We start from the raw sequence: 13,205 nt of genomic DNA on the forward strand, positions 1-13,205 counted from the left end.
CCCCACAGGGCTTACGCCCCACATCCCCGTCTCAAATAAATGCCGAATAAGGAAACTGTATTACTGGCTTGGTGAACACGGTAAGTGTCATTAGAAATAAATCACCTCCTGGAATAGCTTTGCTCCTAATCCAGTGGTTGTTGGGACCAAAAATTTCTTTTCTTAGCCCAACAACTGTACTTAGAAGCAAAGTACCACTTTTACTGTTTTTCAAAGGAATACTACTTTCTGTTTCCATGCAGGAGTCCAAACTAGAGAAAACTGTTTACTTATTTTTTAAGATTTTATTAATTTGTGTTTAGAGGGAGGGGGAGGGAGGGAGAAAGACAGGGAGAGAAACATCAATTGGTTGCCTCTCACATGCGCCGCAACCAGGGACCAAACCGGTAACCCAGGCCTGTGCCCTGACCGGGAATCGAACCTGCGACCTTTTGCTTTGCAAGGTGATGATGACCAACCCACTGAGCAACACTGGTCAGGGCTAGAGAGAACTGGTTAAATGTAAGTAAGGGCCTGACTGCAGGATCTGCTACAACAGAAAAGAAGTCAATGCAAACTCTAGAAAAAAGTGAGAATGCGGTCTTGTCACTACATGTTTTGTGTGTGTGTGCTACAAGACGAGGACAGTCGTCCGTGTTTGGTGAAGGACGTGCAGACTGTAAATTGACATGACCGAGTATTCCTAGCAAAATATGCAAGATGCCTGCATAGGGTGTGTGCTAGCAGTTGAGGCCCCGGCTGTCTTTACCGTTACAATCTTCAAAATGACAATGAAGATCAATGAGGAAATGTTACCGGGCTGCCTGCACAGAGCTGGGTGCGTTGCTGTTACATACCAATAAACATCTGTTGCCTAAATAAAGGAGTTAATAGACAATAACTGCTTTCTGCCAATGCATAAAGAGAAGTCTTTATCTATAAATGGTGCTTCTCCCTCTGTATCTGCTTCCTTTTTCTCCCTGTGTTGAATGGATCTGGAAAGACATTGAGTAGGGGAGACGCGGGGCTGGCAGGTCAGGAACCACAGACAAGCAGAGCTATTTTCAAGACGTGTGCCATCTCACTCCTAGGAGCCCAGTCTTGGCCGGCAAACAGCATTGCTAGAACCAGAATGGAGGGCAGCTGGAAGGCTGCGTACTTTTCTGTGGATGTGGCTTCTCCCTACAACTTGCTTTTTCTCTACAGAGCTGAACTTGTAGCCTCTTTCACACATAACTGGTTGAAGTTGATGGAAATTACATGTCTTAGCACTCCTTAAGAGGAAAAAAAAAAACCCCAGAAAATGTAAATCTGAAAGAAATGGGCAATTTTCTTGTACCACTTTATATTTCTGTGTAAGTTACCAAGTGCCAATCATTCTTACTTTTTAAAATTCAAACTTGTCAAGTCTCAAGTAAGCTTTCAACGTCGTACAAGAAAAGATAATGCTTCGTGCGGGCCCGTCACTTCTGCTGGCTCTGCAGAAGTGCCTTACCAAGAGAGAACTTATCAGGTTGCTGGTTTCACAGCAATATTAATGATGTCATTAACTTATTCCCTCTCGTCTGGGGTCACCATGGAGGCCACCGAAAGGTAATCAACATGATGTTATGGTTCTGGATATAGAATCCTTTATGACATCAACGTCTGCATTTTAACTGACCTAACAAGGTGAGTGCCCAGGAATCCCTGTAATGAAAACCCCCATTAAATGGTACTGGGAAGTTAGTGGCTACCATAACCACCAACATGTTGTGCCTTCCATCGGCTAACCCGAGAGCTCGCAGTGGGTAAACTTGTATAATGAGAAAGCAGGGATCTAGTTGGTACTTCAGTTCCGCAGCTCACTGTGTATGCGTACGTTGGGGGGAACGTCTGGGGTCCTGCCCTGAGGACAACGATCACTACCAGGAGGTGAAACATCACCTTCTACGGGCACAAGCAAACAAAATGAGGAAGGAAGCCCATCCCGTCTGAATAACTGTTGGCACTGTTCACGCTTTGATGTAGGAGGTGAAAGAGAATGACCCGGCAGTGACGAGGTCACAGTCTTCCAAGAGTCTGGTTTTGGCCATACTCTGTCTGCCGCCGTGTTTGACAGACAGCCCCGAGATGACGAAAGGCAGAGCACACTAAGCCACCAGGCGTTCTTTGATACTTTGATAGTAACACTCCCTTCAAACAAGCCCTGGATGGAGTTAATTATCAACTAAAGAGACCAGAAGGACACTCATGACATCAGCCTTATGAGAATGGGAGAGATTTAATAGTTCGGTGGGTCCAGTAGCCACTGTCCTGCAAGAAAACCCAGTATCTCCACAGTGTTAGAAGCACACCAAGGGCCCCGGAGCTGAGCCATTTCCCTGAAGAATAAACCTGGATTCATCAGAGTAGAAAGTCAGGGTGTGGTAGGAGGTCAAGCACAAAGATGCCCCAGGCTCTTTAGTCCTGAAACCCAACAAGACTCTCTTCTTCCAGGATGCAAGTATTTTTTTTTTTTAAGCATAGAATGTACGGAGCCAGAAGTGACCTCAGCAACCACTGAGTCCAGACCCTTTTTTTTACAGATGAGGAACCGCAGCCCAGAAAGATCACTGAGCTTGCTCCCATTCACACGGCTGGTCTGCTGAGGGTTCCTCCCTGCTCCGCTGCTGGTCCCTGGTCTTCGCCTTTATGACTCAACCCACAGCTGTTTATCAAAAGCCTCTGGAAGGCACTCTGCTAAGCCTCCAAGGAGCATGAAGAAAGCTGAATCAGCTTTCTCTGATTATTTGCCAAAGAGAAATAAAACTACATAACAGGTTAACCATTCAAAGGTTAAGTAACAATGCAAGACAACAATAAAAGAGCTGTCCCAAAGTAGGACGTGATTTGTTGTGTGTCTTCTACTAAAAAAACAAAAAAAAAACCATACCTTTCTGCCCACCCAGGAAGAAGTTTGCGGGCACAGAGCTACCCCCGATCCCTTTGTTATTACTTCAGTGTAGTAGAACATTCTGTTCATAACCCAGCTTCTGTTTTGGAAGAAATGCACGATGTGTAAGATGCAAAGAATAAGAGCCCGCACAGGAACTCACAGAAGGTGACGATAAGAAGTCGCCCGAAATGACGTCCTGCACAGCCGGGGGGAAACACTGCATCTCAGGAAATCTTCATTTGTGTCTAGAGCTGTGGTTAAGGCCAGGCGTGGAGGAGGGAGTTCCAGCTCTTGGCACTCAGGAAATATCAAATGACAGTATGCCCCTTACCTAACCATAGCCTCCGCGAAGCGGCAGGCAAATAAATATATACACATACACACAGGCCTGCAATCTCTCTGCTTTGTACCATTTAACTCGATTTTTGTTGAAATTCCATGGATAGCATTACCTTGTAGGTAGAGTTCCACTATCTTTCCACTCACACGCACAAAAAAAAAACCCATCACCTGAAATAAGTAAGTAAGTAAGAGCATGCGGGTAGCACCCCTCCAGGATGGGAGGGCTGTGTCTGGCTTAGAGACTGATAGCTGGAAACAAGTCTGGCTGCTGAAAAGCAACAATATGCACACAATAAAGCACATAGCCCCATGTAAACTCCTTCCTTATCTGTGCCTTCCACCCCTTTATGTTTTCATATTCATGGCTCCCTGTGAGGCCCAGAGGAGTCTACTTCTTGGAAGTCGTTGTTAATAGCCTATTCATTGCCTTGCTATTCCGGTGTCACATCACAAACGGTATGTGGTGGCAAAAGGTGAGATAGCAAGTTTACATTTTAGAGGGTGATTTCATTGTGAAGCAATCTGTTTGTAACCGCCTGCCACTGTTCTCACCAGACTCTGCCACCCAGGCACCCGGCGAGGGGAGAGAATTTCATTTTATGAACATGGTGGCAAATTCTTGCAGCGACTTTAGTGGCACTTTAAGCAGGTTATTATTAGACAGAACTGACATTTCACATGCAGAAATATTCTTTACTTGAAAGTCAAGTGTCACTCAAAAGAGGGAGAAATTATTTAGGATTTCTTAGAACATCAGCGAAATCCCCTGCAAACCGTACTTATAAACGCCTCAGTCAGTGCAGGAATCGGGGCTGGAACTGGTGACGGCTTTGATTTCTCTTCGGTGCAGACAACAATACCAGAATGGGATGGCTTTGGGAAACGTGCAGAAAAGCGGTCAGCAGAGTCCATCATCTGTCCACAGGCACGGCCAGAGCCCGGCCTGGATGCACCGGGGCCCAGCAGAGGGAGGGTGCGATTCATTCATAAGGCCCGCTACCAACAAGCTCCCCATCCCTGCTTCATCTAAACACACTCTCCTTCCCCTGCTTTACCTACAGACGCTGCAGCAGTTCACTGAGATGCCTGAAGAGTTTTTCGCTGCCTAGGCCTTCAGAGGCACGCACTTGGCTCAGCAGAAGCTAAACACTTTTAAGAGCACAGTAAGAAATAGGCCAGCAAGCATCAAAAACTTGACAGCTTTTTAGAAAACGGGGTGGTCTTGCTGGTACAACTCCCTGTGATATGGCTTAGTTGTCATAACAGCAGATAGTGTATCCATGAGAGCAGCTGATGAAACACCCAAAGATGTAGCCAACGGTCCTTTAAACACATCGAAGAGCTGTTCTTTTGAACTGTGCCTCTTAGCTGTGGAAAACCTCTTCGAGATTTTAAATGGGGCTTTGCATGAACTGCGGAGTGAGAACCTGAAATTATCTCTTGCACTGGAATCAATATCAAGCAATAGTTTCTCCAGGAGAGAAATTCAGTCTGACAGAAGACAGAGGGCCATCGGGGGACCGGCACCCCGGCTCACAGGCCTGCCTCAGACACAGGCGCTGGAAAGCAGTTCCAACTAAGTGGTGTCGCCAGGGGCAGAAAACCAGCGTGAGGCAATCAAATGTTATCTGGGCTTTGGAATACTTCATTATCACCACCACGGGTCACTAAGCTTCACCAAATGCATCCATCAGCCTTGACGGCCATTTGCAAGCCTCCACGGTAGCTAGATGGCGCAGTGACTGAGCCGCAGCCGCGAGGCACTGGAGACCAGGGTTCACACGGAGGCCGGGGAGCCCAGCCCGGGTTTGTCAGTCTCCAAGTGCTCTCTAGTGGCCGGATGAATGAAAGCTTCTCCCCGGCACCGGCACTGTGGCCGGATTCAGAACTGAACTTGTCGGGGGCGGGGTTGGGGGGAGGCAAAGTACAGACGTTTCCACCGCCAACGGCACCTCCTGCGTCTGTGGCAAGATGTCATGAGCCAACTTGCCTTTTCAGTCGCTGCGTTTCTACCCATAAAACACTTAAAAATGATTAGACTCAGCCATGTAATGTCGCTACTGTGTATTATCAAACTAAAGGGGAAGCATTTAGGTTTAAATTAATCCTCATGGATGTCCAGGAGGTTTATTAGTGAAAGGCGCTTCTGAATCGAATGCAAGGTACACTTAGCCTGTCCATCCAGCTGACCACGCAGACGCACTGTACTGTGTCTCAAAGTCATCCTGGAAGCCAAAGTCGCTGTTTTAGGGAGTGGGGTGAGGTCACAGTACTGTGCACTGAAAAGCCTACGACGCCGTATCTGTTCCCGGGACACCCACAAAATAGCCAGGCGCGGACCCGATGTGGGTTATACGTGCAAGCACTAGTCAAAACTTCACACAGGTACAGGGCACTATCCATGGTCCACGTACAAGGGGAGGACAGTTTGCCCCGAGTGGTGACAACAGCAGAAATAGGCGAAACGGAGAAATATGGGACAACTGAGATTTTTTTTTAAGGGAGGAAAAGGGGGAAAAAACTGACAGAGGAAAATCACAGACCTGAGGGTCAACAGAATGTCCTTCCGCGGTAACCACCGTCACGAGGTCCTTTACACCCCGGAAGGGCCCTGTGGGGAGGACATGGGCGGAACACTCAGGACTTAGACTGGTCCTGGGCTCTGCGGGCTCTGTCTGGGGGCCGAAGGCTGCTCTTCCACCATCGTGCGCTTTCCTGTGTGTTTTCTACCTCTTTCTGGAAACAGACTCTTGTTCCAGTGAGAATAATCGAGCCCCATTTAGCTTTCATAGAGTCATTTTGTAATCTATCATTACAAACGATGGTTTTACTACTCTAGACTACAGAATGTGAACACCCGGTCCAACTGCTGGCCTCATGCAGACGCGGCTTTCATCATGAGGCGCCGATGCTTCCCATCAGTGTTTCCAGCAGAAGACCCATCAAAGGGAGGGAGAGAGCAGAGCACCATGCGTTCCCACCCCCGATTTAGCTCCAGCAATTGGAGCCAAATATCTTTGTTGTATTGCCCTTAGCCAGGGTCTACTTTCCACTATTTTTGATGCTTCCAGCTTTATGACTATAATGTTTTAAACAGTTTGCAAAATGTTGGAGCAATTTTCCTTTTGGTATGGGACAGTGTTCTATTAATATAACCAAAGTTAATTGCTTCATGCGTGGAGCAAAAGATGAAGCAAACAGATCTCACACGGCTTCAAAAAATTTGAATTACATCTCTGAATTCAGGCCTATATTATCAACTGAGATAATAACTAAGAATCCACCAGGACTTTTCTGACAATAACAGAAATTGTATGGAATTCATTAGTACTTGAGTCATCAAATAGAAGATTATATCTGGGGAAAGTAATGAGTTTAGTGATCACATGAAAACCAGTATGACATATGCTAGGTCATATTTTTAGAATCAAGGCTTGAAGCCAAAGAGAATATTAATAGATGTGTGTACTTTTAGGCATCATAAGCTGACATCCAGTGACATAGTCACTAGACTTACCAAAACTGATTTCCAGAAGAGAGTAAGCATTCTGGGTACGATCCAAAAATAGCAAGACTGGCTGTTGTGGGGAGTGTCGCTACCTTATGATCCAATTACACATGCCTTGGAGTGGTTGGCCTTTTTTCTCGATTCAACAGTCTTACTAAAACAAACAAACAAACAAACAAAACATATTTGTTATTAAATCACAAGTTTTATTTTACTTGCACCTTCCAGAATCTTTTTTTTAATATTTTATTTTATTTTATTTTTAGAGACAGGGGAAGGGAGGGAGAAAGAGAGGGAGAGAAATATCAATGTGTGGTTGCCTCTCACATGCCCCCAACTAGGGAGCTGGCCTGCAACCCAGGCATGTGCCCTGACTGGGAATCGAACAAACGACCCTTTGGTTCACAGCCCGTGCTCAATCCACTGAGTTACACCAGCCAGGGCCAGAATCTTGAATCTAGTATTTTGTCCATTGGTCAACCAGAGCTCCCCCGTTTTCTGGTTAAGTTCTACACTTTCAGTTAATTTCACCCTCTACAAATTATAAAACTAGCAATATAATTGGCATTCATTGGAAACAAATTTAATGTTTGAAAACACCATCATCATTATCATAAGATTTACTGAGCACTTCCCGTGTATTGTATCAGTTAATTATCATAACTCAGGAAAAATGTCATTGTACCCATTTCACAGATTAGAAAATCGAGATTCTAGACATTAAGTAACTCACCCAAAGTCACACAGACAGTAAGTGGTGACTCCGGAGCCTTCTGCTATGCTGGGCTGCAGGAGCTACTGCAGTTTGCCTCACATATGGTCCTTCGACTGCCCATGGACAGGCCGATCCGAGATGGAGACAAAGGAAGAGTCACCGTAAAGCGAGAGTGATCAGAACCACGTATGTCAGGCTATCGGTCTTAGCAAGAGGGCATGGTCCATCTTAGAGATGCTCCAGTCAGAGGGATTTGAGAAACCTAAGCCTTAAAGAACAATAGGTCTTCCCCAGACCCTTGTGGGAAGAACTCCATTCTGCATGGCCTTGGCCATGCAGGAAAGTCCAGTAGGATGAACTCCAATAGAAAGGCAGAAGCACAGGACGTAGAGAGAGAGTTCTCCCAGGCACACAGCTCAGCTGACTCTGAACGAGATGATGGGGACCGAGGACACAGGAAGGAAATAACCCTTCGGACCAATTGTTCTCAATGTGGGGCACGGGGACCAGTGCCCGTCTCTAAACTGTCTGTGAAGTGTGTGCTGAGCACAGGTCGTGCTGTCTAGAAAGATTCAAAGCAATTTGACAGAGTTATTTTCTGTTGAACTTGGGATTTATGTTTTGTTTGCCCTTACTTTTTTTCTAGAACTTCATTGTTATCGTATTTTACATAAACATAGATCTACTAGAGATTGGGGGGAAAACTCTGGCTCCTTCTTCGCAGATTAGTTGAGAGGCACTGCTTTAGATTCGTGTTTGCAGTTAACGCGTGGCAAGAACGTTGTCCTTCTGGGGACAAACGCACCTCCCCCTGCCCTCCGGTCCCGGCAGGCAGGCTCACGTGAAAGCCGTCTGCAGGCCTCCAGCCAGAAAGGGTCAGAGCCTGTGGAGAGTGAGAGCATGAAGATAATAGAAAGAAAAGATAATGAAGTTATGTAATACCGACTGTGATTTAAGCTCTGCCTCCTAAAGGACTGGAAGGACAAGGCATGGGATCTGTTTGGGCGTACTGCCTCTCAGGCACCAAGAGAGACTTAGAGCCAGGAAGTGAGGTAGCTCTTCCTTTAAGTTCAAAGAGTGTAAATGTGGAGACTGATAAGGAAAAGAAAACCAAGCATAAAGTAACTGAAAAGGTAACGTATCGTTAGGGCCGCCACAGCAAAGTGCCACAGTCAGGGTGGCTTAAACAGCAGAAATGCATGTCTTCCCAGTTCTGGAGGCTGGAAGTCCAAGATCAAGGTGCCAGCAGGGTGGGTTTCTGGGGAGACCTCTGTGCTTGGCTTGCAGACACCTGTCTTCTCTCTGTGTCCCCTGTGTGTGTGCCATCCTCTTCTTGAAAGGACACCAGTCACACTGGATTAAAGGGCCACCCTTAAGACCTCATTTAAGTCATTGCCTCTTTAAGTCCCTGTCTCCAGTACAGTGACTCTGGGGGCTAAGTCTTTATCATGTGAATTTTGGGGTACGCAGCTCAGCCCCTGGGAGGACCTGAGCCTCGGCCGCTACTCAGATTTGCACTGAGCATGGGCAACAGGACAGCAGCAGAGATGCGCAACAGGTGCGGCCAGAGAGGAAGACTCGCGGCCTGCCATCCGAACCACATGCACCTTCCCCCCATTTGTGCTTGGGCCTTTGGTGCTTCCTCGCTCTCCTGCCACATCATCGATAACAGCATCTGTAGTGCGTGAGAAGCAGACCCGTCATTAACCCTGGTCCTAAGACCATAAACGTCTGAAACCAAAATTAACCGAAATAGAAAAGGCAGGACACTGCACAGAGAACACTCCCAATGTCTGACAAGAGACTGAGTAGCTGAGGTCTGTGACTTGCTCAAGTTGGAAAGGTTGTGTGGTAGATGCTGCAGATGCCCCGGGCATCCCCCTCAGCCTGGACATGGAGAACCAGCGCCCACAGCCTCAGGCCTTTGGTCCCAGAGCCAGCTCTGCCTGCAGGCAGGGGAGGGGGAAAGTGCCAGAGCTTGAAGCAACTTGACCCCACATCGGAGACCCACAGCCAGACGCTGGGGTGGCTGGTGTTCCGTTCACGTGCTTCTCGGTGGGATCAAGCTCCAGAATCCACAGGGATGGCTGGTGCAATGCCATGTATGTGGCTTTCCTGCCCATCTCCTAACTGGGTTCCTACAGCAGCTCCCCAATAATCATTCACACTTGAATCCTCTCTCAGTTTTGTTCCCACACTCCCAGGTTACTTACTAATAACAAAAGAAATCCGGCAGACACCACCCTAAGAGAACAAACTTAGCATCACCCATAATGGGACAAACTGGTGGGACGGAAAATACACAGCGTCACCTGGGAAGTATTCTTGACAAAACTCTCCAAGCTCATTTCAGTCATAAGGAAACAATTACAGTGTTACAGGTTCAACGAGTAAGTTCATAAAGTAAAGGCTTGACCTTGAGGCCTGCCAGGACCTCAGAGTGTAACCTTACTTGAAAATAGGGTCTTTGAGGATGTAATTAGTTAAATGAGATCATCTGGAGGCATGTAAACCCGAAATCCAACGAATGGCGTTCTTAAGCAGGGTTCCGAGAGGATTCTGCCCCAAACCACGGAATGCCAGGAGCCCCCAGAAGCTGGAGGGGATGAGAACGTACTCTCCCCCAGAGCCTTTGGAGGGAGCGTGATGCTGCCAACTAGTGGGTTTTGGGTTTCTAGCCTCCAGTACTGTGAATCAACAAATTTCTGTTATTCTAAGCACCCCAATGCATTGTCCTTTGTTCCAGCGGTCCTCGCAAACTAGTAACACAAATTCAGACTGTGGGATGTTCTACAACTATGCTAATTCTTTCAAAATAGCACGTCATAAACAACACAAGAAATAGGTGGAGGATTATTCCAGATAGAAGGAGACTAAAGAGATATGATAGCGAAAGGCAGTGGGTGGCTCTTGATTCGATGCCGGACGTCAAAGGGACAATCAGAGAAATTTGAGTAAGGATAGACACTGTTACTATACCAGTTTTAAGGTCCTTGGGGTTGTGAATGGTGCTGTGGTTATACAGGACACTTCCTTATTTTTAGGAGTTTCCAGAGTCTCTAAGAGGGATGTGCCATGATGTCTATGCCTTGCTTGCGAATGGTTCGAACAATACATACACACATGTACCCACACACAGACCGATCGAGCGAACAAGGCCACAGGGTACCAACTGGCCATCTGGAGGAAAAGTAACATATGGCTCTTTCCACTTTTCTTTCCTTTTCACATTTTTCAGTGTAATAAATTGGAGAAACTGTATCATTTCTTGTGGGTGGTAGCTTATGGCAACCATCACTTTTTCATAGAAATGAAACCCACACTGGTTTTCTAATAGATTAAGTAGTTCTGAACAATTGGTGGATGTGTTTGATTCACATCTCATTTAAGTGAGTGGATATAAGCAACATAAGCGCCCTGGCTGGTGTGGCTCAGTGGACTGAGCACCGGCCTGCAAACCAAAGGGTCGCCAGTTCCATTCCCAGTCAGGGCACATGCCTGGGTTGTGGGCCAGGTCCCCAGTGGGGGGCACATGAGAGGCAACCACACACTGATGTTTCTCTCCCTCTCTTTCTCCCTCCCTTCCCCTCTTTCTCTCTCCCTTCCCCTCTCTCTAAAAATAAATGAAATGAAATCTTTAAAAAAGGAGAGAAAGACATAAGAATATATCCCCTTTGAAAAACCAGAAGGGAGCAGCTGTCCCCCTAAAATGTAGACCCTTTGGGGAAGAATGCACCAGTTCTTGCTCACGTTTGCCGTCCTACCTCTTAGGTGATCCAGACTCCAGGCGTGCCACTGGCGGACTCCCATAAACCCAACACACACACGTGTGCAGACACCACATCCAACAAATTATTTTCTGCATTTCAACTAACTGGCCTTTTAGCCCTGAAAGACCAGTATCCCGGGTTTAGATTCAGCATTCTTGTCGGAGCTGTTAAAAAATGCTGCGACCTTACCTCATGAAATAAGCCCTTTACATGTCTATTTCTCATTCAATTATTTCGGTTCAACGTTCATGCGACAGAGTGTTGAGAACTCAGAATATGTCTCCACCATATTCAAAGTATTTCTACTCTCTGGACACCTCAGGATAATTTCTGACATTATGACAAATATCAAAACCAGAATGACTGGACCTATGAGTACGAAGTAGTTACATTATGGCATTATAAAGCATCTCTCAAAAGGATCCATTGGGTCATATATTAGAGTTCATTCAGAGAACATAAAATTTTATTTTTACACTAGGGAATCTCAGGAATCATTGCTTTATACGGTTTTGCTCCAAGCACAGCAGAAAAGAAAGCCTCTGGATTATAAGAATGCAGGAGGAAGACGTCACCTGATACGACAGTAACTGTAGCTGTTATATCTATGAAGTATGGCTGTGTACAGTCATGTAATTTATTTAAACTTATATGTTTCATTTTTAGTAGCTCATACAAACAGATTATAAATGGAAATTTTAATTGGTCAGAAAAGGATGATGAGGGTGAGTAAAGGTGCCGATGTCCTCAGTCTTCTGTTTGCTGTGATGATTTCTCCCCTGGACAACCCCTGCCCCACTGCCCTCCCTGATCTGCATTCTCTTGCTCCCTTCTGACCTCTCCGTCAACACAAGTTGGTTCTCCTTTGGTGGCTCCTCTTCCTCCAATCCCTGCTTACAGACTCCCTCTCTCTGGAGACTTGACCTGGCTCTCTCCTCACTTTACACACTCTCCCTGAGGCTCCCACTCATGGCTTCCCTACTACGGATGACTACCAAATATCTCCTTTGAGCTGTGATTGATTTTCAGGTCTTCAAAGTCAAGTATGTGTCTTCCTGCTGAACATCTCCACTTCTCGGGTCCGTGGGCACCTCAAACACACGACGTCCAAAACCCATACCGTCTTTCCCACAAATACACACCCCCTTCTGCATCCCCTTGCTCAGTGGTCCTATCCTTTTCCCAATGGGAACCCTGGGGTTATCAGAGACTTCTCTCTCTTCCTTGCCCCCCAAACTATTGAATAATTGTTCAATATGTCCTACTGAAGCTACAGCCTGGATATCTTCTTTTTTTAAGTTATTTTCATTTTAATGCATTTTTAATGATCATTGACATTCAATGTTATATTAGTTTCAGATGTACAGTATGGTGATTCTACATTAAATATCTTTCAAATCTTTCTTCTGTTCTCCATCTTCACTTTCAATGAGTTGACTGATGACTCAATATTTCTCTAGTATTCCAAAATCATCTCTTTGCGAATCTATTCCTTACATTATTGTCTGGAGAATTTTCTTTCTTTATCCTCACCCAACGATATGTTTCTTTATTTGAGAGAGAGAAGAAAATACCAATGTGAGAGAGAAGTATCAATCGGTTGCCTCTCATACATTCCCTGGCTGGAGATCAAAACTGTAACCTAGGTACGTATGTGCCCTGACAAGGGATTGAACCCACACACCTTTTGATGCACAGAATGACTCTCTAACCATTGAGTAACCAGGCCAAAGCAAGGATTTTCTTAATATGCAAATAATTTCATGTCCCTTCACTGCTCAGAATCATTTAGTACTTCCCCTTTACTCTCAGGAAGACAGCCGAACTCCCCCAAAATATGCACAGCTCTTGCTGATCTTGCCTTTTCCCCACTCACACTCGTTATGCCAGGATTGTGAATGCACTTCATTTCCGAATCTTGCTCTACTGCCTCCCACCTCTTTGCACACACGGCTCTCTCTCTCTGGAACGACT

The sequence above is a fragment of the Desmodus rotundus genome, chromosome 13 (assembly GCF_022682495.2).
Source record: "Desmodus rotundus isolate HL8 chromosome 13, HLdesRot8A.1, whole genome shotgun sequence".
NCBI lineage: Eukaryota > Metazoa > Chordata > Mammalia > Chiroptera > Phyllostomidae > Desmodus > Desmodus rotundus.